We start from the raw sequence: 19,008 nt of genomic DNA on the forward strand, positions 1-19,008 counted from the left end.
TCTACATGTAGATTTTATTTTATTTATACGCTTGTTGTTTGTTGTGATATGGAGTCTGCAAATTGGTGTCATCAGTTCTGGAAGGTTTTCAACCATTGTCTTTTCAAAGCCCCAGCGAAAATGGGATTATTTTCTGAGACTGATTAATTATACTGTATACCTTCTCACTTGATATTCTATCTTTTACCCTCTTCTCTATAATTTCTAACATTTTTTCATCAGTGCTGTATATTAGTTTATTTTTGTTTTTGATGCATCTACAAGTTTCTAATTATCTCTTCAGCTGTGCCTAATCTCCTATTTAAAATGTTCCTTGAATTATTTAATTTTTTTTTAATTTCTGAAAGTTTCATCTGGTAAAAATCTGTAAACTTACATATCTGCTATGTTAATATTTTAAGTTGCATATATTACTTGCATGTATTTTCAAAATTATCTTTCATTTATTTAAACATATAAGCATAGTTGTTTTTTTCCTCCAGTATAATAGCCCATATCTGAATCTGAAAATTCTAATTTACAGGAATCTTTGTGGGTCTCTTTTCACTGATGGTGAAGTATATCTTTGTATGCTTTGTTAATTTTGACTATTTGCTGTTTATTCTTTAAGAAATAAAATCATTTTGATAATTTAAAGTACACATAAATGTACTATAATATTTTCAAAAAGAAAGTACAATTGCTTCTGCTAGGTGCCTTGGTGCACCTCTAGTCTAGATTCACCTTAAAGCAAATGTGGAGCTGAGATTCTCAGACTGCCCAGACACTGTGAAACCATGCGGCAAGCCCACGCAGGGCTGGTAAGCTTTTGGTTCACTCTTATCCTGAGGGTGCAGCCCTTTGCTGTCCTGGATGTTATTGGAAGTAGTTCTCCTCTAAGCCTTTTTACTTGTATGTCCTCTGAGCTTTAATTTATTCCCTTTTGACTCATAAGGCATCAAAGTAAAAGTACAAATTTGCTAAAATAGGGAAGCATCTGTAATGCAACAGAAAATTCATGCTCTGCTTACCTTTCTAGGTTCTTGTTTTGCCTTTATTTGGCCTAATAACTTCATACTATTTTGTCAGTAATCCACAGCTTTTGAGAAAGATTGTATCCTGCAAGTTTAGTCGTAGATTGTGAGTGTGAATAACTTAGTTTGCCTTTACTAAAAACAAAATCATCTTCTAAAGTCATTCCCTACAGTCCACAATGAGCCCACAGCTAGAAATAGATCATTTTTCCTTCTGAAAGCAGAACAAAAGAAAATGAAATATGTGATCTCCTGAGTGTCTTGTACAGCTGAATTTCACATGCCTTGTCTTTTTATCTTTCACAAGGACTATCAAAGTGTCTCATACAGTAGATGCTCATGTTTACAATATGAGTAAATACAATTTACCATATTCATGTGGCTACATTTACCCACAGGAATTTTTATAAATACCTACAACTATGTAATTTGAGCTTAACATTAGATACTAATTTCCCTGGAATAGCAATGGTAGGAGGGGGAATCCCTGGGAGCTTAATTTAGACATATGACTAGAAAAGAGAAGTCAACTCAGAGCCACAAAACTGAACTTCATTCTGACAAAGGGGAGGGGAAATTGCATTTTTAGGTTTGGTGAGAGAGTGAGAACCTGAACTCTCAAATTGGACAGATCTGGATTTGAATCGCAGCTCTGCCACTTTCCAGCTACCTGACCTTAGGCAAGTTATTTAATCTCTTATAAGGGAACGATAGTAATATATTTTTCACTAGGTGGGACTGAAAGTCAAATGGGGTAATAAAGGTAATTTTAAATGCACAATGACTGACTCATAGAAGGTGATCAATAAATATTGAGACTATCATTTCATTTTTTTGTCCTGAGAAATAATTACCATCTCACAACATAATTTGTCACTACTAATTAGGCATACAGAAGCAGAGTAATAAAAATCTTTTATATTAATTACCAATTCTGGTAGTCAGCCATTGGCTGCTTAGAACACAGTGCTGAGAAAGATTCTGAGGAAAGCATATAACGACTGATTATCAGCATCTTCCATGAAATCAGTGATAAGAACCAGGTGCATCAATGCCTTTTATGTGCCATAATTCACAAAGATTGTTAGAGGGATATAGGCAAACACTCCTATAATAGCACCTATACATCTATAATACAGTATCCTTCAGTCAAGGCCAGGATTTACTTGTAAGTTTTTGCCCAGATCATAACTTTTTCATATATGTAGGCTGTAAACACAGACTTTTTATTCCTTATTCATCAAATTATCTGCTCAGAAAACTAAAATATTCTGTCTGTGTCAGAGAGTTCAGGATATCATCCCAATTTAATCAGATCAGCAGAAGTGAACACTATCTAGCCTGGCCATTTAGCCATGTTTTCAATGACCTTTTCTCTGCTTTCTTCTCCAGTTGAAATTCCCAACTCAATTTGTCATATCCCTTGACTTGCATTGTATGTTGCCTCTACAAATCTATTACATGACTATGCATTTGACTATTTTTGTTTAATCATAGCCTTGATTAGGCCATGATATTATGAGGTCACCAAAAAGCCATCTCAATTTGCAGAAGGTCATTTACCTCTTGTATATGCCCAGAACCAGGCACAGAGCTGAGCACATAATAGGCAATCAAAAGTTATTTGTTGCATTTATATGTGGGTAGATCAATAACTTAATTTCTATAGAACAATATTCTTTTGTTTGCTCTTATTGTAATATATTGCTTTTATTTAATAAGCCACAAAATACTTCAAAATGAGACGCATTTTTTGTATACATTTTATGCAGTAATGTAAGTAAGGCATAACTTTATTTGAATCACAATACAACCCACAATTCTATATTTTAGTAGAAAAGACGCTGAAATTTTCAAAATCTCAGAAGGGTCTACTTTTGTTTGAATCAATGCAAAGGCCATGAGAATCTGACATCTTGATGCATCTGGTCAGACATAAGTGTCCTTATAATGATACTTTGGAAAGTTACTTTTGAATTCCCACTGGGTTAGACTATGTAATGAGAGTGGCACCAAGGGTTGTGTAGTCTGTATCACATCCTCATTCCCCAGAGATGGATCTTCTTTTGAAGCACTTAAAATCTTAAAAATAGATTTTTATGTAGAAGTCCCATTATCCCATCTCATATCTTTACCAAAAACTGGAAGTTGTTGAGATTGGAAATTTTGTAGGTCTTTTATTCTGATTTGTTATAGTAGTTTGAGAGTGGAAGTGCCTTTGCAGATGTTAGGGAAAACACTACCCACTCAATGGGTAAAAAAAACAAATCTCCCTTCCACTGGATAAGATACTTACTTCATTGAAACCAAGCATGATTCATTGCTATTTTCAGCAATAAAACACCAGTGAGGTAACTGGGCATAAAATATTACTATTTTTTGCTTTTTTAATCATCATTTGAACCCATGTTCAAGGGGAAGGTAGAGGTAGGAATGAGGGAGGAAGGGAGAGACAGAAAAATGAATTGAGGGAGACACAAAAACTACTATGACTGTTCTTTTGAGCTGTGTTGTCTCTAAAGTTAAATACCTCAGTTTATTTCCTCTACAAATCAATCTTACGCCTCTGAAGTCTGGTGCATTCACTTGCCTTTTTGATTATTTCTTTAGAACCTAAACTCAAAGATAAGCACTTTTGGAGAAAACAGCTAAACAAATCCATCCCTTGCATTATGTCTCTTCAGCATTTACAACTCTTTCAGACAGAAAATACAGTCCACAGAGATCACCGTGCTGTGTTGCAGATGTTGCAAATGTCATTTCTACTGGATATTTCCCTCTAGGAGTTATTTTGCTTTTCCATAGAGGAAAATGGTTCCCCAAATACCTTCTTTGGCCTAAGCAGTCTACGGGCATTTTAAATCAAAGGCACTGTCTGTGCTAAAGGGGGCAATAGTGGCTCCCACTTGCTAAGGGAAAAGGAAGATTCATAAGCAGTTCTAACAAATGCAAGGTCCAACTAGAAGCCTTGGGCTAGAATGACTTTTGCTTGCTGTTGTGTCAGCCAAAGGCTGTGTTGCTTCAGTGAGCTCTATTTTTGGAATCATAGAGCTGATGCTACAAATCATCATGAGGTTGTCTTACTAACTGTACTAAAATTTCCATTCCTTATATCACTTATGAGCTAGTAATTGCAGTTAAAACATAGCAAGAATGCTTGTTTGACAAAGAGCAACATAACTATAATTATTAACAATGAAATGATTTTGCAACCAAAACAACAGTTTGAATAATGTTGGGAAACCTAGTGATTTTTTAAAGTTGTTTTTGTTTTGTTTTTCGAATCATAATTAGGGCACAAACCAGAGTTTAGTTCCTGGCTCCCTGACGTAGTAATAAAATTTTAGGAGTCCCCTGTTTAACATTCCTGGGCTTCAGTGTCTTCGTGTTAAAATGGAAACTGTATAACATTTCAAGAGGTTGCTGCAAGATGTAAAAGAAGAGGCAGTGTATGCAATGCATTTGCAGAATATCTGACATACATAAAGCACTCAAAAACACTTCCTTCTTTGTTGAGAAATCATGGCTCATATTCAAAAAGAGTCTCTTACTGGACAGGAGATGATTGAAGTCACTGATCATTTTTAATGGTGCTGTTTAATTTGTCTCTAGCATTTTTCTTCATTTCCCCATTGTGTGGTTCTGGTAGATTGAAATAACATGAGGCTTGGGCTACTGCTCTTATTGTGACATTTTGATACAGTTCTGACCAAATATTTGAATAGAAAGACCATGAAATATAATGTGCTAGTTTATCGATTTCAAGAAAGTTTCATTTTTTAAATTAACCACTGTGAAACACTAGACTAAAAGTTAGGAAGCCAATCTGATTCACTGTGTGTAGTGTTTTAGAATTTGTGCAAATCATTTCACAAAACCTTTCCTCATTTGATTTTCATAAAAACATTATAAGGGTATGCAGGCATTTTTCCCCCTAAAGTTAGTAAACTAAGGATCCAAGTGATGAATTCACTTGCATAGGAACAAACACTAAGTTACAAGATTAGCAATTCAAGTCTCCTAAATTGAAAAAAAAAAAAAAAATGGATGCTCTTTTGCAGCACACAAGCTGTCTTCCCACTTAGTTGGGTCATCTTGAGCAGATCACATAACCTTTCTGTATTTCAAGGAGGACAATTATGCCTGGCTAAATATTTTACTAAAGTATTAAGAGGATCAATGAAGACAATATATACAAAAGAGTTTGAAAGGCTTAAAATTATAATTATCATTATTATTCAGGAAATAACTGACGACATAGTTCCTCCCAGACAGTTTCTCCCCTACAATTATATGGGTCACCTGGTCATGTCTTCTGGTCAGGAAGGTTTGGGTGGAGTTGGCTTTATTCCCATAACAAGGATCTCCACTGGGACAACTAGGATGGCTGGGGCTCCTCTCTAGAATGTCTGTCATCAGCAAGGCCAGCAGTGTTGTTAATATGGTGGAGCAAATGTTCCCTGGAGCAAGAAAGTCCAAGCCCCAATGATGCAGGATTTTTCTCAGCCCCTTCACCAGACTCATAGCAGGGTTGCTGAGTCTACTCAGCCCACTGTGCTCAGCCCCTTGCAGGAAGGGGCACATGAGAGAGTGTGAGATCTGGCCAGCCACTCTGGGTACCGACACTCAAGCAAGCTTTGTGCAGGGCCCATGGCCAGACCAGGTGTGTCACCTTGAGGGGAACACATCGGTGCCCAGGTGAGGGTGCCATGACCCTGAAGCCCAGAGGGAGTGTTATAGTGCTCCTTTAGTTCTGCCATCCACAAATGGCAGTGCATTAGCAGCTCAGTTAGCCCCTTGCCTCATTGTGTGGGGTGACTGCCCTCCGCTAGCAAGGGCAAAGGGCCAGTGAGACAGATTTTCTGGGTACCCGCACTTGGTGGGTCACAAGCTCTTGTCCAGAGTCCAAAAAGAATGAGGTCACGTGGACGATTGAAGGATGATGAAGGTAGAGAATGTTACTGAGTGATGAAAACATCTCTCAGCTGAGAGGAAAGTTGGAGAGGGGATGGGAAGGGCAGGAAATCTTCCCCTAAGTCAGGTTGTCTCTTCCCTGAAGTCAAGTCATCTCCTCCTCTACTAACTGAGTCTGGGGTCTTTATAGGAACAGGATGGGGAGTGCGTGCTGATTGGTTTGTGAGTATACAAAAACAGTTTAAAGAGAAGACACCACTCAAACATGGGCATAACAGTGTAGAAAACCAATTAGAAAAGGGTACGTATATGTAAAATAGGTGAAAGGTGGGGACTAATCAGAGAAAAGCAGGCCAAACAGGAAGACAAGTTCTCATCCAGTCCGAGAATTTAACTTGTAGCTTGGCTTTCAGGCTTTAAACTGTCTTCATCTTAGAGGTGGGGTTTCACCAGGTACCTGTCCCATCTGCCTAGGCATTTGGCTGCCTCCTGTCACTGTCATCAAGTCACAAGCACTTCCCAAGCTTCTGCTTGTATTACTTTACCAAATTGGCCAAAGTTAGTCACATGGCCAAGTTCAGAACCAAGTAAAAGAGGAGACTGCACTAAGGGATTGGGATACCCAGTTTGACATAAGGTTTTTGACTTTGCTTGTGATGTTTTTCCATACAAAATTTTATGTTTAATACAGCATAATTTATCAATCTTTTTATTTATTGCATATGGAGCTTGATTCCAAAGTTTCCATCTCTCCTCATAACCATTAAAAAATAATTCATCCTTTTTATTTCTATTGTTCATATGCCTTGCTTGCTCTTTCTTTCTTTCTTCTTTTCTCTCTATTTAATTTGAAGTCTGTTGTGGTATATGTTGAGATCTAGATTCACTTTTATTATTTTCCCAAATGTCAGTTAAGTTTTTCCAATATAATTTATTTTTTTAAAAACTGTATTTTCCCCAGAGCTTTCAGGTATGAACATCATCGTACACTTAATTTCAGATGTAACTGAATCTATTTCTCAACTTTCAATTATCTTCTAATAATTTGTCCATCAACCACTAAGTCAATATATTAGATTGGTGCAAAAGTAATTGTGGCTTTTGTCATTAAAAGTTTTGCACATAGAAGTTTGCATTTCTGTACCAACCTAATATTAATGAGCCAATATTTTAGTGATAAAGGCCTTATAATATATTGAATATCTCTCAGGACTAGATATTAAAGACCCTTATTGCTGTCCTTTCTCATGGTTTCTATCGCTGCAATCTTGTTCTCATGATTTTCTTAACTATTCTTCCATGCTAATTTTTCCATGTATACTTCAGAATCAATATGAATAGCTCCAGAAAATAAATGGTTACTATTTGACAGTTTTATGATGTTGACACATCATATTCAAGAACAAAGAATGATGTCTTTCCATTAGTTCAAATCTACTCTTGTGTCTTTCAGGTGTGTTTTAAGGATTTCTTCAGATAGATTTTGCAAATCTCTTAAGGGTCTAATTTATATTTTTATTGCCATGGCAAATTATGATTTCTATCATATTATTCAACTAATTTTTGTATGCTAATTTCATATTACGTTAGCTTAATAGACTCTTCCATCATTTTTGTTAGGTTTAATGCATATTATGTTAGATTTTTCAGGTATGGTATCATATCATTTGCAAAAAGAGGTAGTTTTCTTGTTTTGATAAAAAAGATAATTTTCTTTTTTTGTAGTAGAGAGAATATTCCCCACCCCCATAAAATATTCACATCCTAATTTCCACAGTCTATGTATGTTATCTTACATGGGAAAAGGAATTTTGCAGTTGTGATTAAGTTAGTGATCTTGAGATGGGAAGATTACCCTGGATTATATCGGTGAATCTAGTGTAATCACAAGGGTTCTTAAAGGAGAGAAAGGCAGCAGGGTCAGAGTCAGAGAGGAAATGTAACAACGGAAACAGAGGTTGAGGTGATACACTTTGAAGATTAAGGAAAGGACCACAAACCAGAGAATATTGGCAGCCTTTAGAAGCTAAAAATGACAGGGAAATCAATATTCCTTTCGAGCCTCCAACAACTTGATTTTAGCCTAGTGTGACCTGTCAGATTTCTGATATTGAAACATGAGTTAATAAATAGGTATTGTTTTAAGTCACAGAATTTGTAGTACTTTGTTACAGCAGCAATAAGAAACAAATTCCCTTCTTCTTTTCCAATTCCTACATATCTAACTTCTTTCATTTGTATAATCACATTGGATAATACCTCTAATAAACTGTTATGAAGATACTGGAAATCTTACCTTGTTCCTGAACTACTTAGGGGAGATGCCTCTTTTCCATGTATCAGCCATGGAGTAAGCAATGTAATATTTTATATGTATATTTTTATAATTAGTATTTATTATTAGGGTCATTATATTTTTAGAATCAAAGGGTCTAATTCCAGAAAGAAAATTTATCTACTGACGCCCTTATGATATTGAATTATCTCAACACGTCGTAAGCGCTTGCCCTACAGGAACAGCCTATATTGAATAATGCCTGGCTGACCTAGTCTGTTTCCCTTGGGGAGTTTGAATTCAAAATGCAAGGAAAGTCTACACACAATGAAAGAGACAAAGAGTAAAGAAATTCATACAATAGATGTTAAAAGCACAGGCCATGAAGTGTTAGGTGCTGTACACAAGGGAAGGTCTTGAAGAGACTGAGATTGTGCAAGGAGTAAAGATGTCCTCTGCTCACCTCTTCATAACATGCACTGATGTGCCTTGAAAATGTAATAATTCATTATCCTAAGTGTGCTAATCCTTTCTGGATCTGCTACCTGGAATTTGAACAGTGGATAATTATTATGCCAACAAATGAATGTGTCATATAAAATAGCATTCACATAACTAAAATTTATTTTAAAAATTTTAAAAATTATGCAAGGAAGAATGAGGTTGAAGGGATCGCCAGATGAGGTATTTCTAAGCATGGAGATCTCTAAATGTATCTGCTATCTTCTCAATACCCAAAAGAGAGAAATATGATCTTCGACCATAGAGGAAGAGTCTACATTGCTCTAGATTTAAGCAAAATGTTGCATAATTTGCATTTCAAAACAGATGGTAGAAGGGCTGTTGGGGTATGATTGAACATGAGTCCCATTTTGAAGCAAAATGGCAGAATACCAGTGGTTAATGATTCATCCAAAATCTGGGAAAGCTCTATTTTCCTTTCCTTCTCTTTTCTCAGTCTGCTTCTTTGAATTATGCATTTACTGCATTTCTCACACTCTCACATTTCGCTTCTAAATAGTTCAAAGTGGCATAAACCAAGACATATTCTTAATGTTTTTGTTGTTATGTAGAGTATAAAATAAATATAAGTACATGCTTAAAGACATTTACAATTCTGGCAGGTTTTTTGTTTGTTTGTTTGTTCATTTGTTTTTTGATAGGGTGTCTCGGTCTTTTGTCTAGGCTTGAGTGCAGTGGTGCGATCTCGGCTCAAGGCAGCCTCTGCTTCCTGGGCTCAAGCAATTCTCCCACCTCAGCCTCCTGAGTAGCTGGGATTACAGGTGCACCACCATGCCCGGCTAATTTTTGTATTTTTAGTAGAGACAGGGTTTCACCATGTTGGCCAGGCTGGTCCTGAACTCCTGACCTCAGGTGATCCACCCTCCTTGGCCTCCCAAAGTGCTGGGATTACAGACGTGAGCCACTGCACCTGGCCTAATTCTGGCAGTTTTTGAGGTTGTGTTTAGAAGGAGTGAGGGTGAGCAGTGGTTATACAGGAATGGGTTACCCATCTTTATGGTTATTTCATGATGATCTGCTAAACAAGGGGTGGATCATTCATGCCTCCCCTGTTTAGACCATATAGGGTAACTTCCTGACGTTGCCATGGCATTTTTAAACTGTTACGGCACTGGTGGGAGTGTAGCAGTGAGGACGACCAGGGGTCACTCTCGTCACCATTTTGGTTTTGGTGGGTTTTGGCCAGCTCCTTTATTGCAACCAGTTTTATCAGCAAGGTCTTTATGATCTGTATTTTGTGCTGACCTCCTATCTCATCCTGTGACTTAGAAAGCCAACACTGTCTGGGAATGCAGCCCAGTAGGTTTCAGCCTCATTTTACCCAGCTCCTATTCAGGATGGGGTTGTTCTGGTTCACACACCTCTGACAGTGGGAAGGCACCTACCATTATCCTCAGGTAGCACCCACCGTAAAATGTCTCTATTAAGCTGATTCTCTGTCTTGTATTAGGAGTGCTATACTGGAAATGCCACATAATATCCCTTAATTGTAGTTTTCTTATCTGGGCAATATTAACATTGTTAATTAGGTTATATTATGTCATGTTTTCTAAACTGAATATTTACAGAATTATAATAATATTAATTTATGTGTATATATACATATTTATATGTACTTATATATTATTTAAAATTTTTATAATGCATATATAACCATTTATATCATGTATATTATTTAAATACATATAGTATTATTTAAACACATAGAATATAATATGTCAGGCACTTTTGAAATGTCTTAAAATATAACTCATTTATTATGAATTAATTTAGGATTTTTCCAAATATAAGAGTCACTGAAAAATGTAACTAAACACACTGAGTGTCATTTTATACATATTTAACCTTCCAAGGGAGCATCTTGTGTGCTGTATTGGGTGTGTTGGTCATTGAAGGAGGCAATGGTAATGGTATACAGCATCTTTCATGCAGTTTCCTCACATAGCCTTCCCCCAACACCTGAGGCAGGCTAAGAGATTGGGATCAAACATATTCCAAAACTAATTATTTTGAAAAGCAGTCAGCAGCTTTCATTTAGACTTGCATTAATTCTGTTTCTCTAGTTATGCATGCCAAGTTTCAAATTTTTAGAACGTTTTTCCTTTAGCTCCTAAAGTAGAAAATTTAGGAAAGTGTGATTTATTTTATTTTTTGTAACTCAAAAATATGTACATCCACCTGTCCAAGACTCAACATAACAATTGATCTCAAATTAAGCTTAGGCAGTTTGATTCCTAAAGGGATCTTAGGGGAAAGGAAATAATCACAAGGAAATGGAGATCACAGATGGTCAGAAAGTAGAAATGAGTATTTGTTCAACACATTCCTTTTTGTAGCCTTACATCATTAAGAGGCTAATATCACTGAATTATTGAATTCATCTTACATTAATCATTATGAAGAAAGAGGAGAAGGAAAAGAAAAATCTCTTTTAGTAGCAAAAAATGTATAGAGAGATCCCAGAGAGCTTAAATTTCCATGGCGTTGGAAGGAGACAGAGCTGGTGAGAAGTCCCAAGTCATACCCAAGAACAGAGTTTCTGAAGAGGAATCTCCAACTCAGGGTACATAATTCCAGGGAAGGTTCCTGCAACTTCAAAATAGTTATATGTATGGGAGCTAAATGCAGTGGCTCAAGAGGAGGCAGTTTAGTAATACTATGTAACAAAGAGAAAGTTAAGCACTCAAGAAATTTTACTGAAACTAGAGGATGCTGAGCTGCTATTAGGCATCTTATAAGCAAAGAACAGTAAGACCGATAGGGAGCCCCAAACTGAAGGAAGTCAAGAACTAGGACCTCTTTGTCAAGTTTTGGTCCAATAATCCTTCCTGCGTAATCAAGCTATAATTTAGGATGTGGAAATTATCCCAGGAAACCCTGAATTATCATCATCGCTCTTGACATAAAAACTGTTGCCTTTCTATTTTGAAATAGACTTTCTTTTTGCTTGTTTAGATAAGTTTTAGCCTCACAGCAAGCATTCAATAAAAGAAGAAGGGTCTGGATTATGTGAGTTATTCAGAATGATTTTTAATAATTTATTTTTTTTAGTACTTTACTGAAATATGAGGGTAAATGTCCAAGAACCTTGATAAAAGATGAGTTTTTCACGGTGTTTTATTAAAAGACTACAACAAATAGAAAAGTGCTGCCGTGTTATAGAAATCATTGTCTGAAGGTTTTCCAAAATAAGGAACTCCCCAAAATCTGTGTACTCGGCTGAATTAATGTGAATCAAATGGCAAAAAAAAACAGACAAGGAGAGGAAGAAAGGCTGAATAAGCACACAGTTTAATGTCCAGATGGCAGATCAATTTCCTGAGACCGTAAGGATAAAAAAAAAGGAAATATCATTATTAATATTATTCTGTGTGCCACTCTATTAGGCTTTTTAATATGCTACAATTTAATAATTTATAAACAAATATTTCTTTTGAATGGCATATATTTGCTTTTTAGAGTAGGATTTATTTTTTAGAACAGGTTTAGATTTAAAGAAAACTTCAGATAGCACAGTTTCCAAATATCCTGCACCCAGCCCAATGGGCTTGTACTGAAAAGCAGCAGTTTCCTTTCTCAACTTCTCTTCAAATTCCTCTCTGCAGAGGCAGCAAATACGTAACAATCTTAGCTATTTTTTATACTACCTTATTATTTTCAAATTCAAACCTACATATTGTGTTTTAATTTTCTATTTTTAAATATTATTTTTTTGTCTAGGATGGAATATATGGATTTTTCTATATTATCATCCCCTTTAGAAAATATTTAGCTCTGATACACTTTCCCTGGCAGCATCCACCAAATACACACATTTGTAAAAACTCAACATCAAGTTTACTTTTATTACTGTAACTCTGTAATGTTCATGGGTGAACCATGTGCTAGACAGTGATTCCATTTAATTCTTTAAAGCTTTTTTGGTGAGGTTAAGAAATAACTGCTTTTGTTTTGCCTTTTATAGGGAAAAAGTATCTATTTTTCAGATTAAAAAAGATATTTCAGATTATTTTCAGATTAAATATTTAATTTAAATATTAAATATATTTTCAGATTAAAAAAGGCTACAGAATTCTTTGCATATGCATGTGCATGATGAGAAACACTAAAGTCTTCAGATGTAAGAGAAATGATTCCACATAGAAGTAGAGAACTGTAGAAAAGAATGAAGAGTGCCAAAAAGGGTAAATATAGGCAGATTTAAACAAATGTTGGCTGTTTCAAATGCCAATAATAATAATAGTACCCCACGGAGTGTATAGGATATGCAGAAAGAAAATATGTAAACAAGAATTATACAAAGGGCTAAGTAAGGAGTGAGGAGTAAGCACATGGAGTTGAACTTGTTAGGGTCCTTAAATGTGTAAGAAGTGGTAAAAGCACTAGTTTAAGGTTGAACGTAGTAAGTCACAGGTGTACATTATAATACCTAGGGTTACCATGGAATGAATAATACAATGTGTATGATATATGATATAAAAAGCTAATAGAAGCAATAAAATAAAATAATAAATCATTAATTAAAAGATTAATAAAACCAATAACTTGATTAATAAAAAGAATCCAAGCAATGAAAAATAAAAGGAAAAGAATATATGAGATTATTAGAAAGCAAATAGCGTCGTGGTTTATTTAAACTCAACTGTATCAGTAAATAATAATTATATATGGTATATTTTATACTATGGTATATATAGTATATATATATAAACTTAAAAAAATAAACTGGGCTTTATAAATATTAGAATGATTTAAAGGCAAGAGCTATTATGAAAGAGAAGCAGGAAGCTTTAAAAATCATTACATACATGCACAAAAGAGTTGTATTAAAAAATGTAAAGCAAAAAACAGAATAAATTTGGTATAGAAATACATAAATCCGTAATTATAGTTGAAAACTGTAACTCAGCAATTTCATAAGCAGACAAAATAATCGGTAAGTTTATAGAAGATTTAAACAATGGGACGAATTTATTTGACCCAATTTTCATGTATTGACACTACATAAACAACTACAGATTGCAAGATCCATCCCACAGCACATGAAACAATCTTAAATATATTGTGGCAGCCATGGAGGGATACCACTCAGATCTCTTTTCAAGGAAGAATTTGCCCTTTTGCTGCAACAAGAGCAGTTAACTACTAGTCTCCAGCTACCAACCCCTTCAGGATCAGTCTCAGCTTTCTAGCTGAAGCCAGGCTATTCCCAGGCAGCCCCCAGTTAATGACTGATCATAGCTGGGCATAGGACCTGGCTGTGTGTGCCCATGAAACTTCTCTAATAGCCAATCTTTGTTCTGAAACTCTACTTGGGTGTGTTGGAGATTCACCAGATCTTCATTGTAATCTGAAGCTCTTTCTCCACAATCCTGCTTTCTTCCTCCTTTCCTGCTACAGAGGTTGGATCAGATCTGTGTCTTAAATGAAGACACCTACCCAATTCTACGCTTTCTTCCTTATATTACTCATGGACATTACCAGTCTGTTCTATTTTTCTTATACTTCAAACTATCTCAGCATATGCTTTATGGAGAATTCAATTATGCATCTCATACTAGTAACAAGCAACTACATAATTTGTAAATCCCAGCGCAAAATAAGAATGCACGTCTCCCTGTTCAAAAGTATTCAGCATTTTAATAAAGCAAGAAAATCAGAGCATTAAAGTAAGCAAAGGGCCCTTCTAAGCATAGGGCCTGATGTGACCTACACAGGCCACATGCTCTGGCATCAGACGTGGTGTAAGAAAACAGATGAAAAAAAAAAATGTTTTGGCATTGGATTGCTCACTGCCTACCTGGTAATAAGCAATCCATCCTATGTGGTATATGGAGCACAGCACAGTCTCTGGTACAGTGTGATAGCCTGATGCTAAAACTGATGCTAATTTGAAAGAATGTTCTGGTGGAAGGAATTACCCTGAACTATGTAATGATTCAAATAAATCAGGATTTTAAAAGTAACGGGAGGCTGAGCACAATGGCACATGCCTTGTAATCCCAGCACTTTGGGAGGCCAAGGCAGGTGGATCACTTGAGCCCAGGAATTCGAGACCAGACTGGGCAACATGGCAAAACTCTGTCTCTACAAAAAACACAAAAATTAGCTGGATATGGCCATGCATGCCTGTGATCACAGTTACTTGGGAGGTTGAGGTGTGAGGATCACCTGAACCTAGGTGGCTGAGGCTGCAGTGAGTAGTGATCTCGCCACTGCACTCCAGCCTGGGTGACAGAGTGAGACCCTGTCTCAAAAAAAATTAGTAATAATATAAAATATAATAGAAGTAAGGGTATGGGGGGGCAATGTATATAAGATAATAGTATCGATTATTATTAAATGACATTGATGTCCTATGTAGGGATAATGAAAAGCAGAGTGAAGTTACTAAAACATTAAAAGTAAAGTTTGATGAGCAGAGGGCCATTTTGGTAGCATATAAAAGGCTTTATCTTTTATATTCAGAGAAATAAAAATGTGAAGACCAAACCCAGCTTTTAATAGAATTATCAAGTTACAAAAAGGCAAGTCAGGCTGCGCACGGTGGTTCACGCCTGTAATCCCAGCACTTTGGGAGGCCGAGGCGGGCGGATCACGAGGTCAGGAAATCGAGACCATCCTGGATAACACGGTGAAACCGTCTCTACTAAAAATACAAAAAATTAGCCGGGCGTGGTGGCACGTGCCTGTAGTCCCAGCTACTCGGGAGGCTGAGGCAGGAGAATGGCGTGAACCCGGGAGGAGGAGCTTGCAGTGAGCCGAGATGGTGCCACTGCACCCCAGCCCGGGCGACAGAGCGAGACTCCGTCTCAAAAAAACAAAAAACAAACAAACAAAAAAAAAAACCAAAGGGCAAGTCAGGGCTCTCACTGGGAAAACCTGAACCCTGAAACATCTGATGAATGTATCTGAACATGTGATGCCCATTCAGTAGTAGGCCCCTCTCTATTAAATTCAGCACTCAACATACAAAACAGCAAGTAGCTATGCATTCTGAATTGCTTACCTTGAGTTGGTTTCTGTTGAACTCATCAAATCAGAAAGTTGTGCAGGTCAAGAAGCGATCTATATAAAATGCAAATGGTACATATGAGATAAAGCCTAAGCACGAAAGCTGCATAAATTGGTAGCCCAAACCTCAGTGTTACCCCCTACATTTCATTACTGCCCTCCTCTCTCTCAGGTTACACCTGTGGCCACATGGAGGAGTCCTAAATGACCAACTGAAGGAGAAGCAAAAAACCGAAGCATGGCTTATAATGGGCCTGCTCAGTGTTTAGGCGCCAGCCAAAAATGGGCAGCAGCTACCTTGCAGCCACACTCCAGGGTGAACTTGCAAGACTTCAACAAATGGTACATCTGTTCAGGTACTTTGTGTAGAAGGAAAAATGATCTGAGGTGAGCTGAAATTATTTTGATTTTTATCTGACAGAGGACAGGAGCCACATTTTAATCATTTCCACATCCCTACCACCAAAGAAGGACTCCACAAATGTCTGTATTTGAATAGAGTGCCTATTTATGATTATCTCATTGAATAGAAATATATTTGCCATTTTAACAGAGAGTAATGTAATGATGTCTTCTTACTTCTTACCTCCAAGTTTTTATAATCTTGGTAATAAAGGCAAAGGCATAAGATGACTTGCCTGAAGATAAATGTAGTTGTAATAGCATTTCACTTAGGTTTGAGTGAGTATGTCTGTCCTAAGAGTTTTTGTGAACTATAAACTTCTTTAGAAGAAGAGACTTTCAATATAGAATTTTTCTTACCGCCCCCCCCCCCCGCAAAAAAAGCATAAAAATGAAACATAAATAAAATGCTCTATCCATGAGGGGCTGAACTTAGAATGTAGATCCTCTGATTCAAGGTTGGAGGTTAGACTACCCCCACTGGGCTTTGGAGAAATCCAACTGCAGTAACAGAAAATAGCTCTTGACAGCTTCTCAGTACCTTTGACTGCTGGGTGCGAAGAACCCAGCTCGTCATTATGCTTTCCAGAGAGGGAGCTGGAGTTGGAGAGCATAGTCTCCACTTTCCTGTTGGTAATTTCTATTCCTATGGAGCAAAGGAATGACAGTGACCTATAAGGTCCCTGGTGGTGTGAGACTAGGGCCAGAAGGTCAGTGAGAAAAAGAACACTGCATTAGTTTGAATCTATATGGAAGGGATGAAAAATGTAAGAAAGTCAAACACTCTGAATCTTATACCACAGCATGCATTTAAAATAAAATAGTAATGAATATGTATTGTTTGAAAGTTTAGAATAGTTTTGAACATATCAATTTATTTGATGTAATCTTCAAGACATTTCTGTGTGGCAAGTATTGCCATTTCTAATTCTATATGTGGACTCAGAGGAGCTAATAACTTTCTCAATATCATCCAGCAATTGAGTAGTGAAGAAAGCAAGAATAGTAGTTTCCATCAAGATCTTAAATTTACATCTTTTCTTTCCTTTTCTTCTGGCAATGGGTAAACATAAACAGGGGAGTACTGGCAGTAATTGTGGTTTTAGAACAATGTGGGTAACTTCATGCACAAGACAAGATGGATGTCACCATTAAAAATAAATACAGTAGAAAATATAATCATTCCTTTGGGCCATTTATACTTAAATGAAAGAGTATAGAAAATTTAGAGTCTTGCATGTGAGCCCAGACACTAAATTATTCCAATATGTACATATTTGGGAACATCTACATTACTAATTGCTCTACTGGCTTCCAAGTGGAGAAATTTTATCCAAAAGTTGCTTAGTAATTACTTTATCTTTGAGAATTGGCATTCCTTGATTGTCTGATATGCTTTGTTAATAATGAAAATACTTCAAAAAAGAGAAAAATTGTGAAAGCATGTGACAGTGTGTGAAAGCAAAGATTTGTTGCAGAGGTATCGAACCCAATAATTCCTACACAGGCACTGAAAGTATGCCACCAAGCAGGAGACGATCCAAACTGCCAGCAAAGCAACCAAAACAATACATATAGGTCGATCTTCAATAAACACTTACTTATGAAATGAATGAATATTTACATCACAGAGGCATCTTATCCTAAACTAAGATTTTAGGATTAAATACTCTAATAATATCTGTTGTTTTTGAAGGGCAAAATTTCTTGGATATATCTGTGCCATACATACCTTTAATTAGTGAACCATTTCTGTCTCCTATTTTCAAACTTTGTAAATTTCTGCTCATCCCGATCTTTGTTGCATATTTATTTTTCTAGTAGATAGCTTTTTTTTTTCTCTAAAAAATTATAATAATAGATACTGTTTTCCAAGCACTGGGTATTATGCTGAGTAATTTTAGACAATTTCTTATTTAATTATCCTACTAATCCAGCAAGTTATTATTCTCATTTTACAAACAAGGACATTGAATCTCAAAGAAATTAAGTAACTTACTCCATGAAATGGAGTAGTAAGCAACAGACCTAGCATTTCAATATAGAATTAAAGTTTTGAGGGTGAAACAGTATGTTTTGTGTATCTTCCATATCAGTGTGTGCATTAGAATCACCTGAAAAACTTAACAAACTTTCCCACTTCATACCCTCTAGAGATTCTGATTCAGTTGGTCTAGGAAGGACCATACAAATCTGCATTTCTAACAATTCCCTTGGCGTGATTCTTATGCAACCAGTTAAAAGTAGTGCTGTATATCACTATATCACTATAGCAATGCCTTCCATATAGTAAGATATATTCACATAAATGAATGAATTTCAGATATCGAGCTGGTGTTTTTTGTGTGTTTTGTAAGATTTGAAGACATTTTTGATGGTGGAACACAACACAGTGACACTCAAATAGATGAAAGGCAGAACACTTCATTATTTAAAGCTCAGGGCTGCTTTGTCTATTTGAGGTCTTTGTTTCCATATGATTTTTAGTATTTTTTTCTATTTATATGGAGAACGTAATTGTTATTTTAAGAGAGATTATATTAAATCTATAGATTGCTGTTATATGGTCATTTTCACAGTATTAATTATTTCAGTCCATAAATATGGGATGCCTTTTCATTGTTTCCATTCTCTTCAATTTCTTTGATCAGTATTTTATAGTTTTCCTTAGAGATCTTTCACTTCCTTGGTTAAATTTATCCCAACATGTTTTATTTATTTGTAGCTATCATAAATTGAATTGCTGTCTTGATTTCTTTTTCTACTAGTTTATTGTTGGTATATAGAAACATGACTGATTTTTGCATGTTGATTTTATATTCCACAACTTTACTGAACTTGTTTATAGGTTCAAAAAGGTTTTTTTTG

General features: G+C 36.1%; 2 long non-coding RNA genes across 2 annotated transcripts in view; one reads left to right on the plus strand and one right to left on the minus strand.

Annotated features, from left to right (window-relative positions):
* The window catches only part of LOC129144527 (uncharacterized), a 76,439-nt gene extending 60,647 nt beyond the window's left edge, over positions 1 to 15,792 (minus strand). Inside the window, exon 1 of the long non-coding RNA XR_008548931.2 lies at positions 15,734 to 15,792. This is a non-coding gene — a long non-coding RNA (uncharacterized LOC129144527). The remainder of the gene's footprint in view (positions 1 to 15,733) is intronic.
* The window catches only part of LOC129144526 (uncharacterized), a 228,988-nt gene extending 211,429 nt beyond the window's left edge, over positions 1 to 17,559 (plus strand). Inside the window, exon 4 of the long non-coding RNA XR_010158805.1 lies at positions 15,911 to 17,559. This is a non-coding gene — a long non-coding RNA (uncharacterized LOC129144526). The remainder of the gene's footprint in view (positions 1 to 15,910) is intronic.
* The last annotated feature ends 1,449 nt before the right edge of the window (positions 17,560 to 19,008 follow it).

This window comes from Pan troglodytes, chromosome 6, assembly GCF_028858775.2.
Source record: "Pan troglodytes isolate AG18354 chromosome 6, NHGRI_mPanTro3-v2.0_pri, whole genome shotgun sequence".
NCBI lineage: Eukaryota > Metazoa > Chordata > Mammalia > Primates > Hominidae > Pan > Pan troglodytes.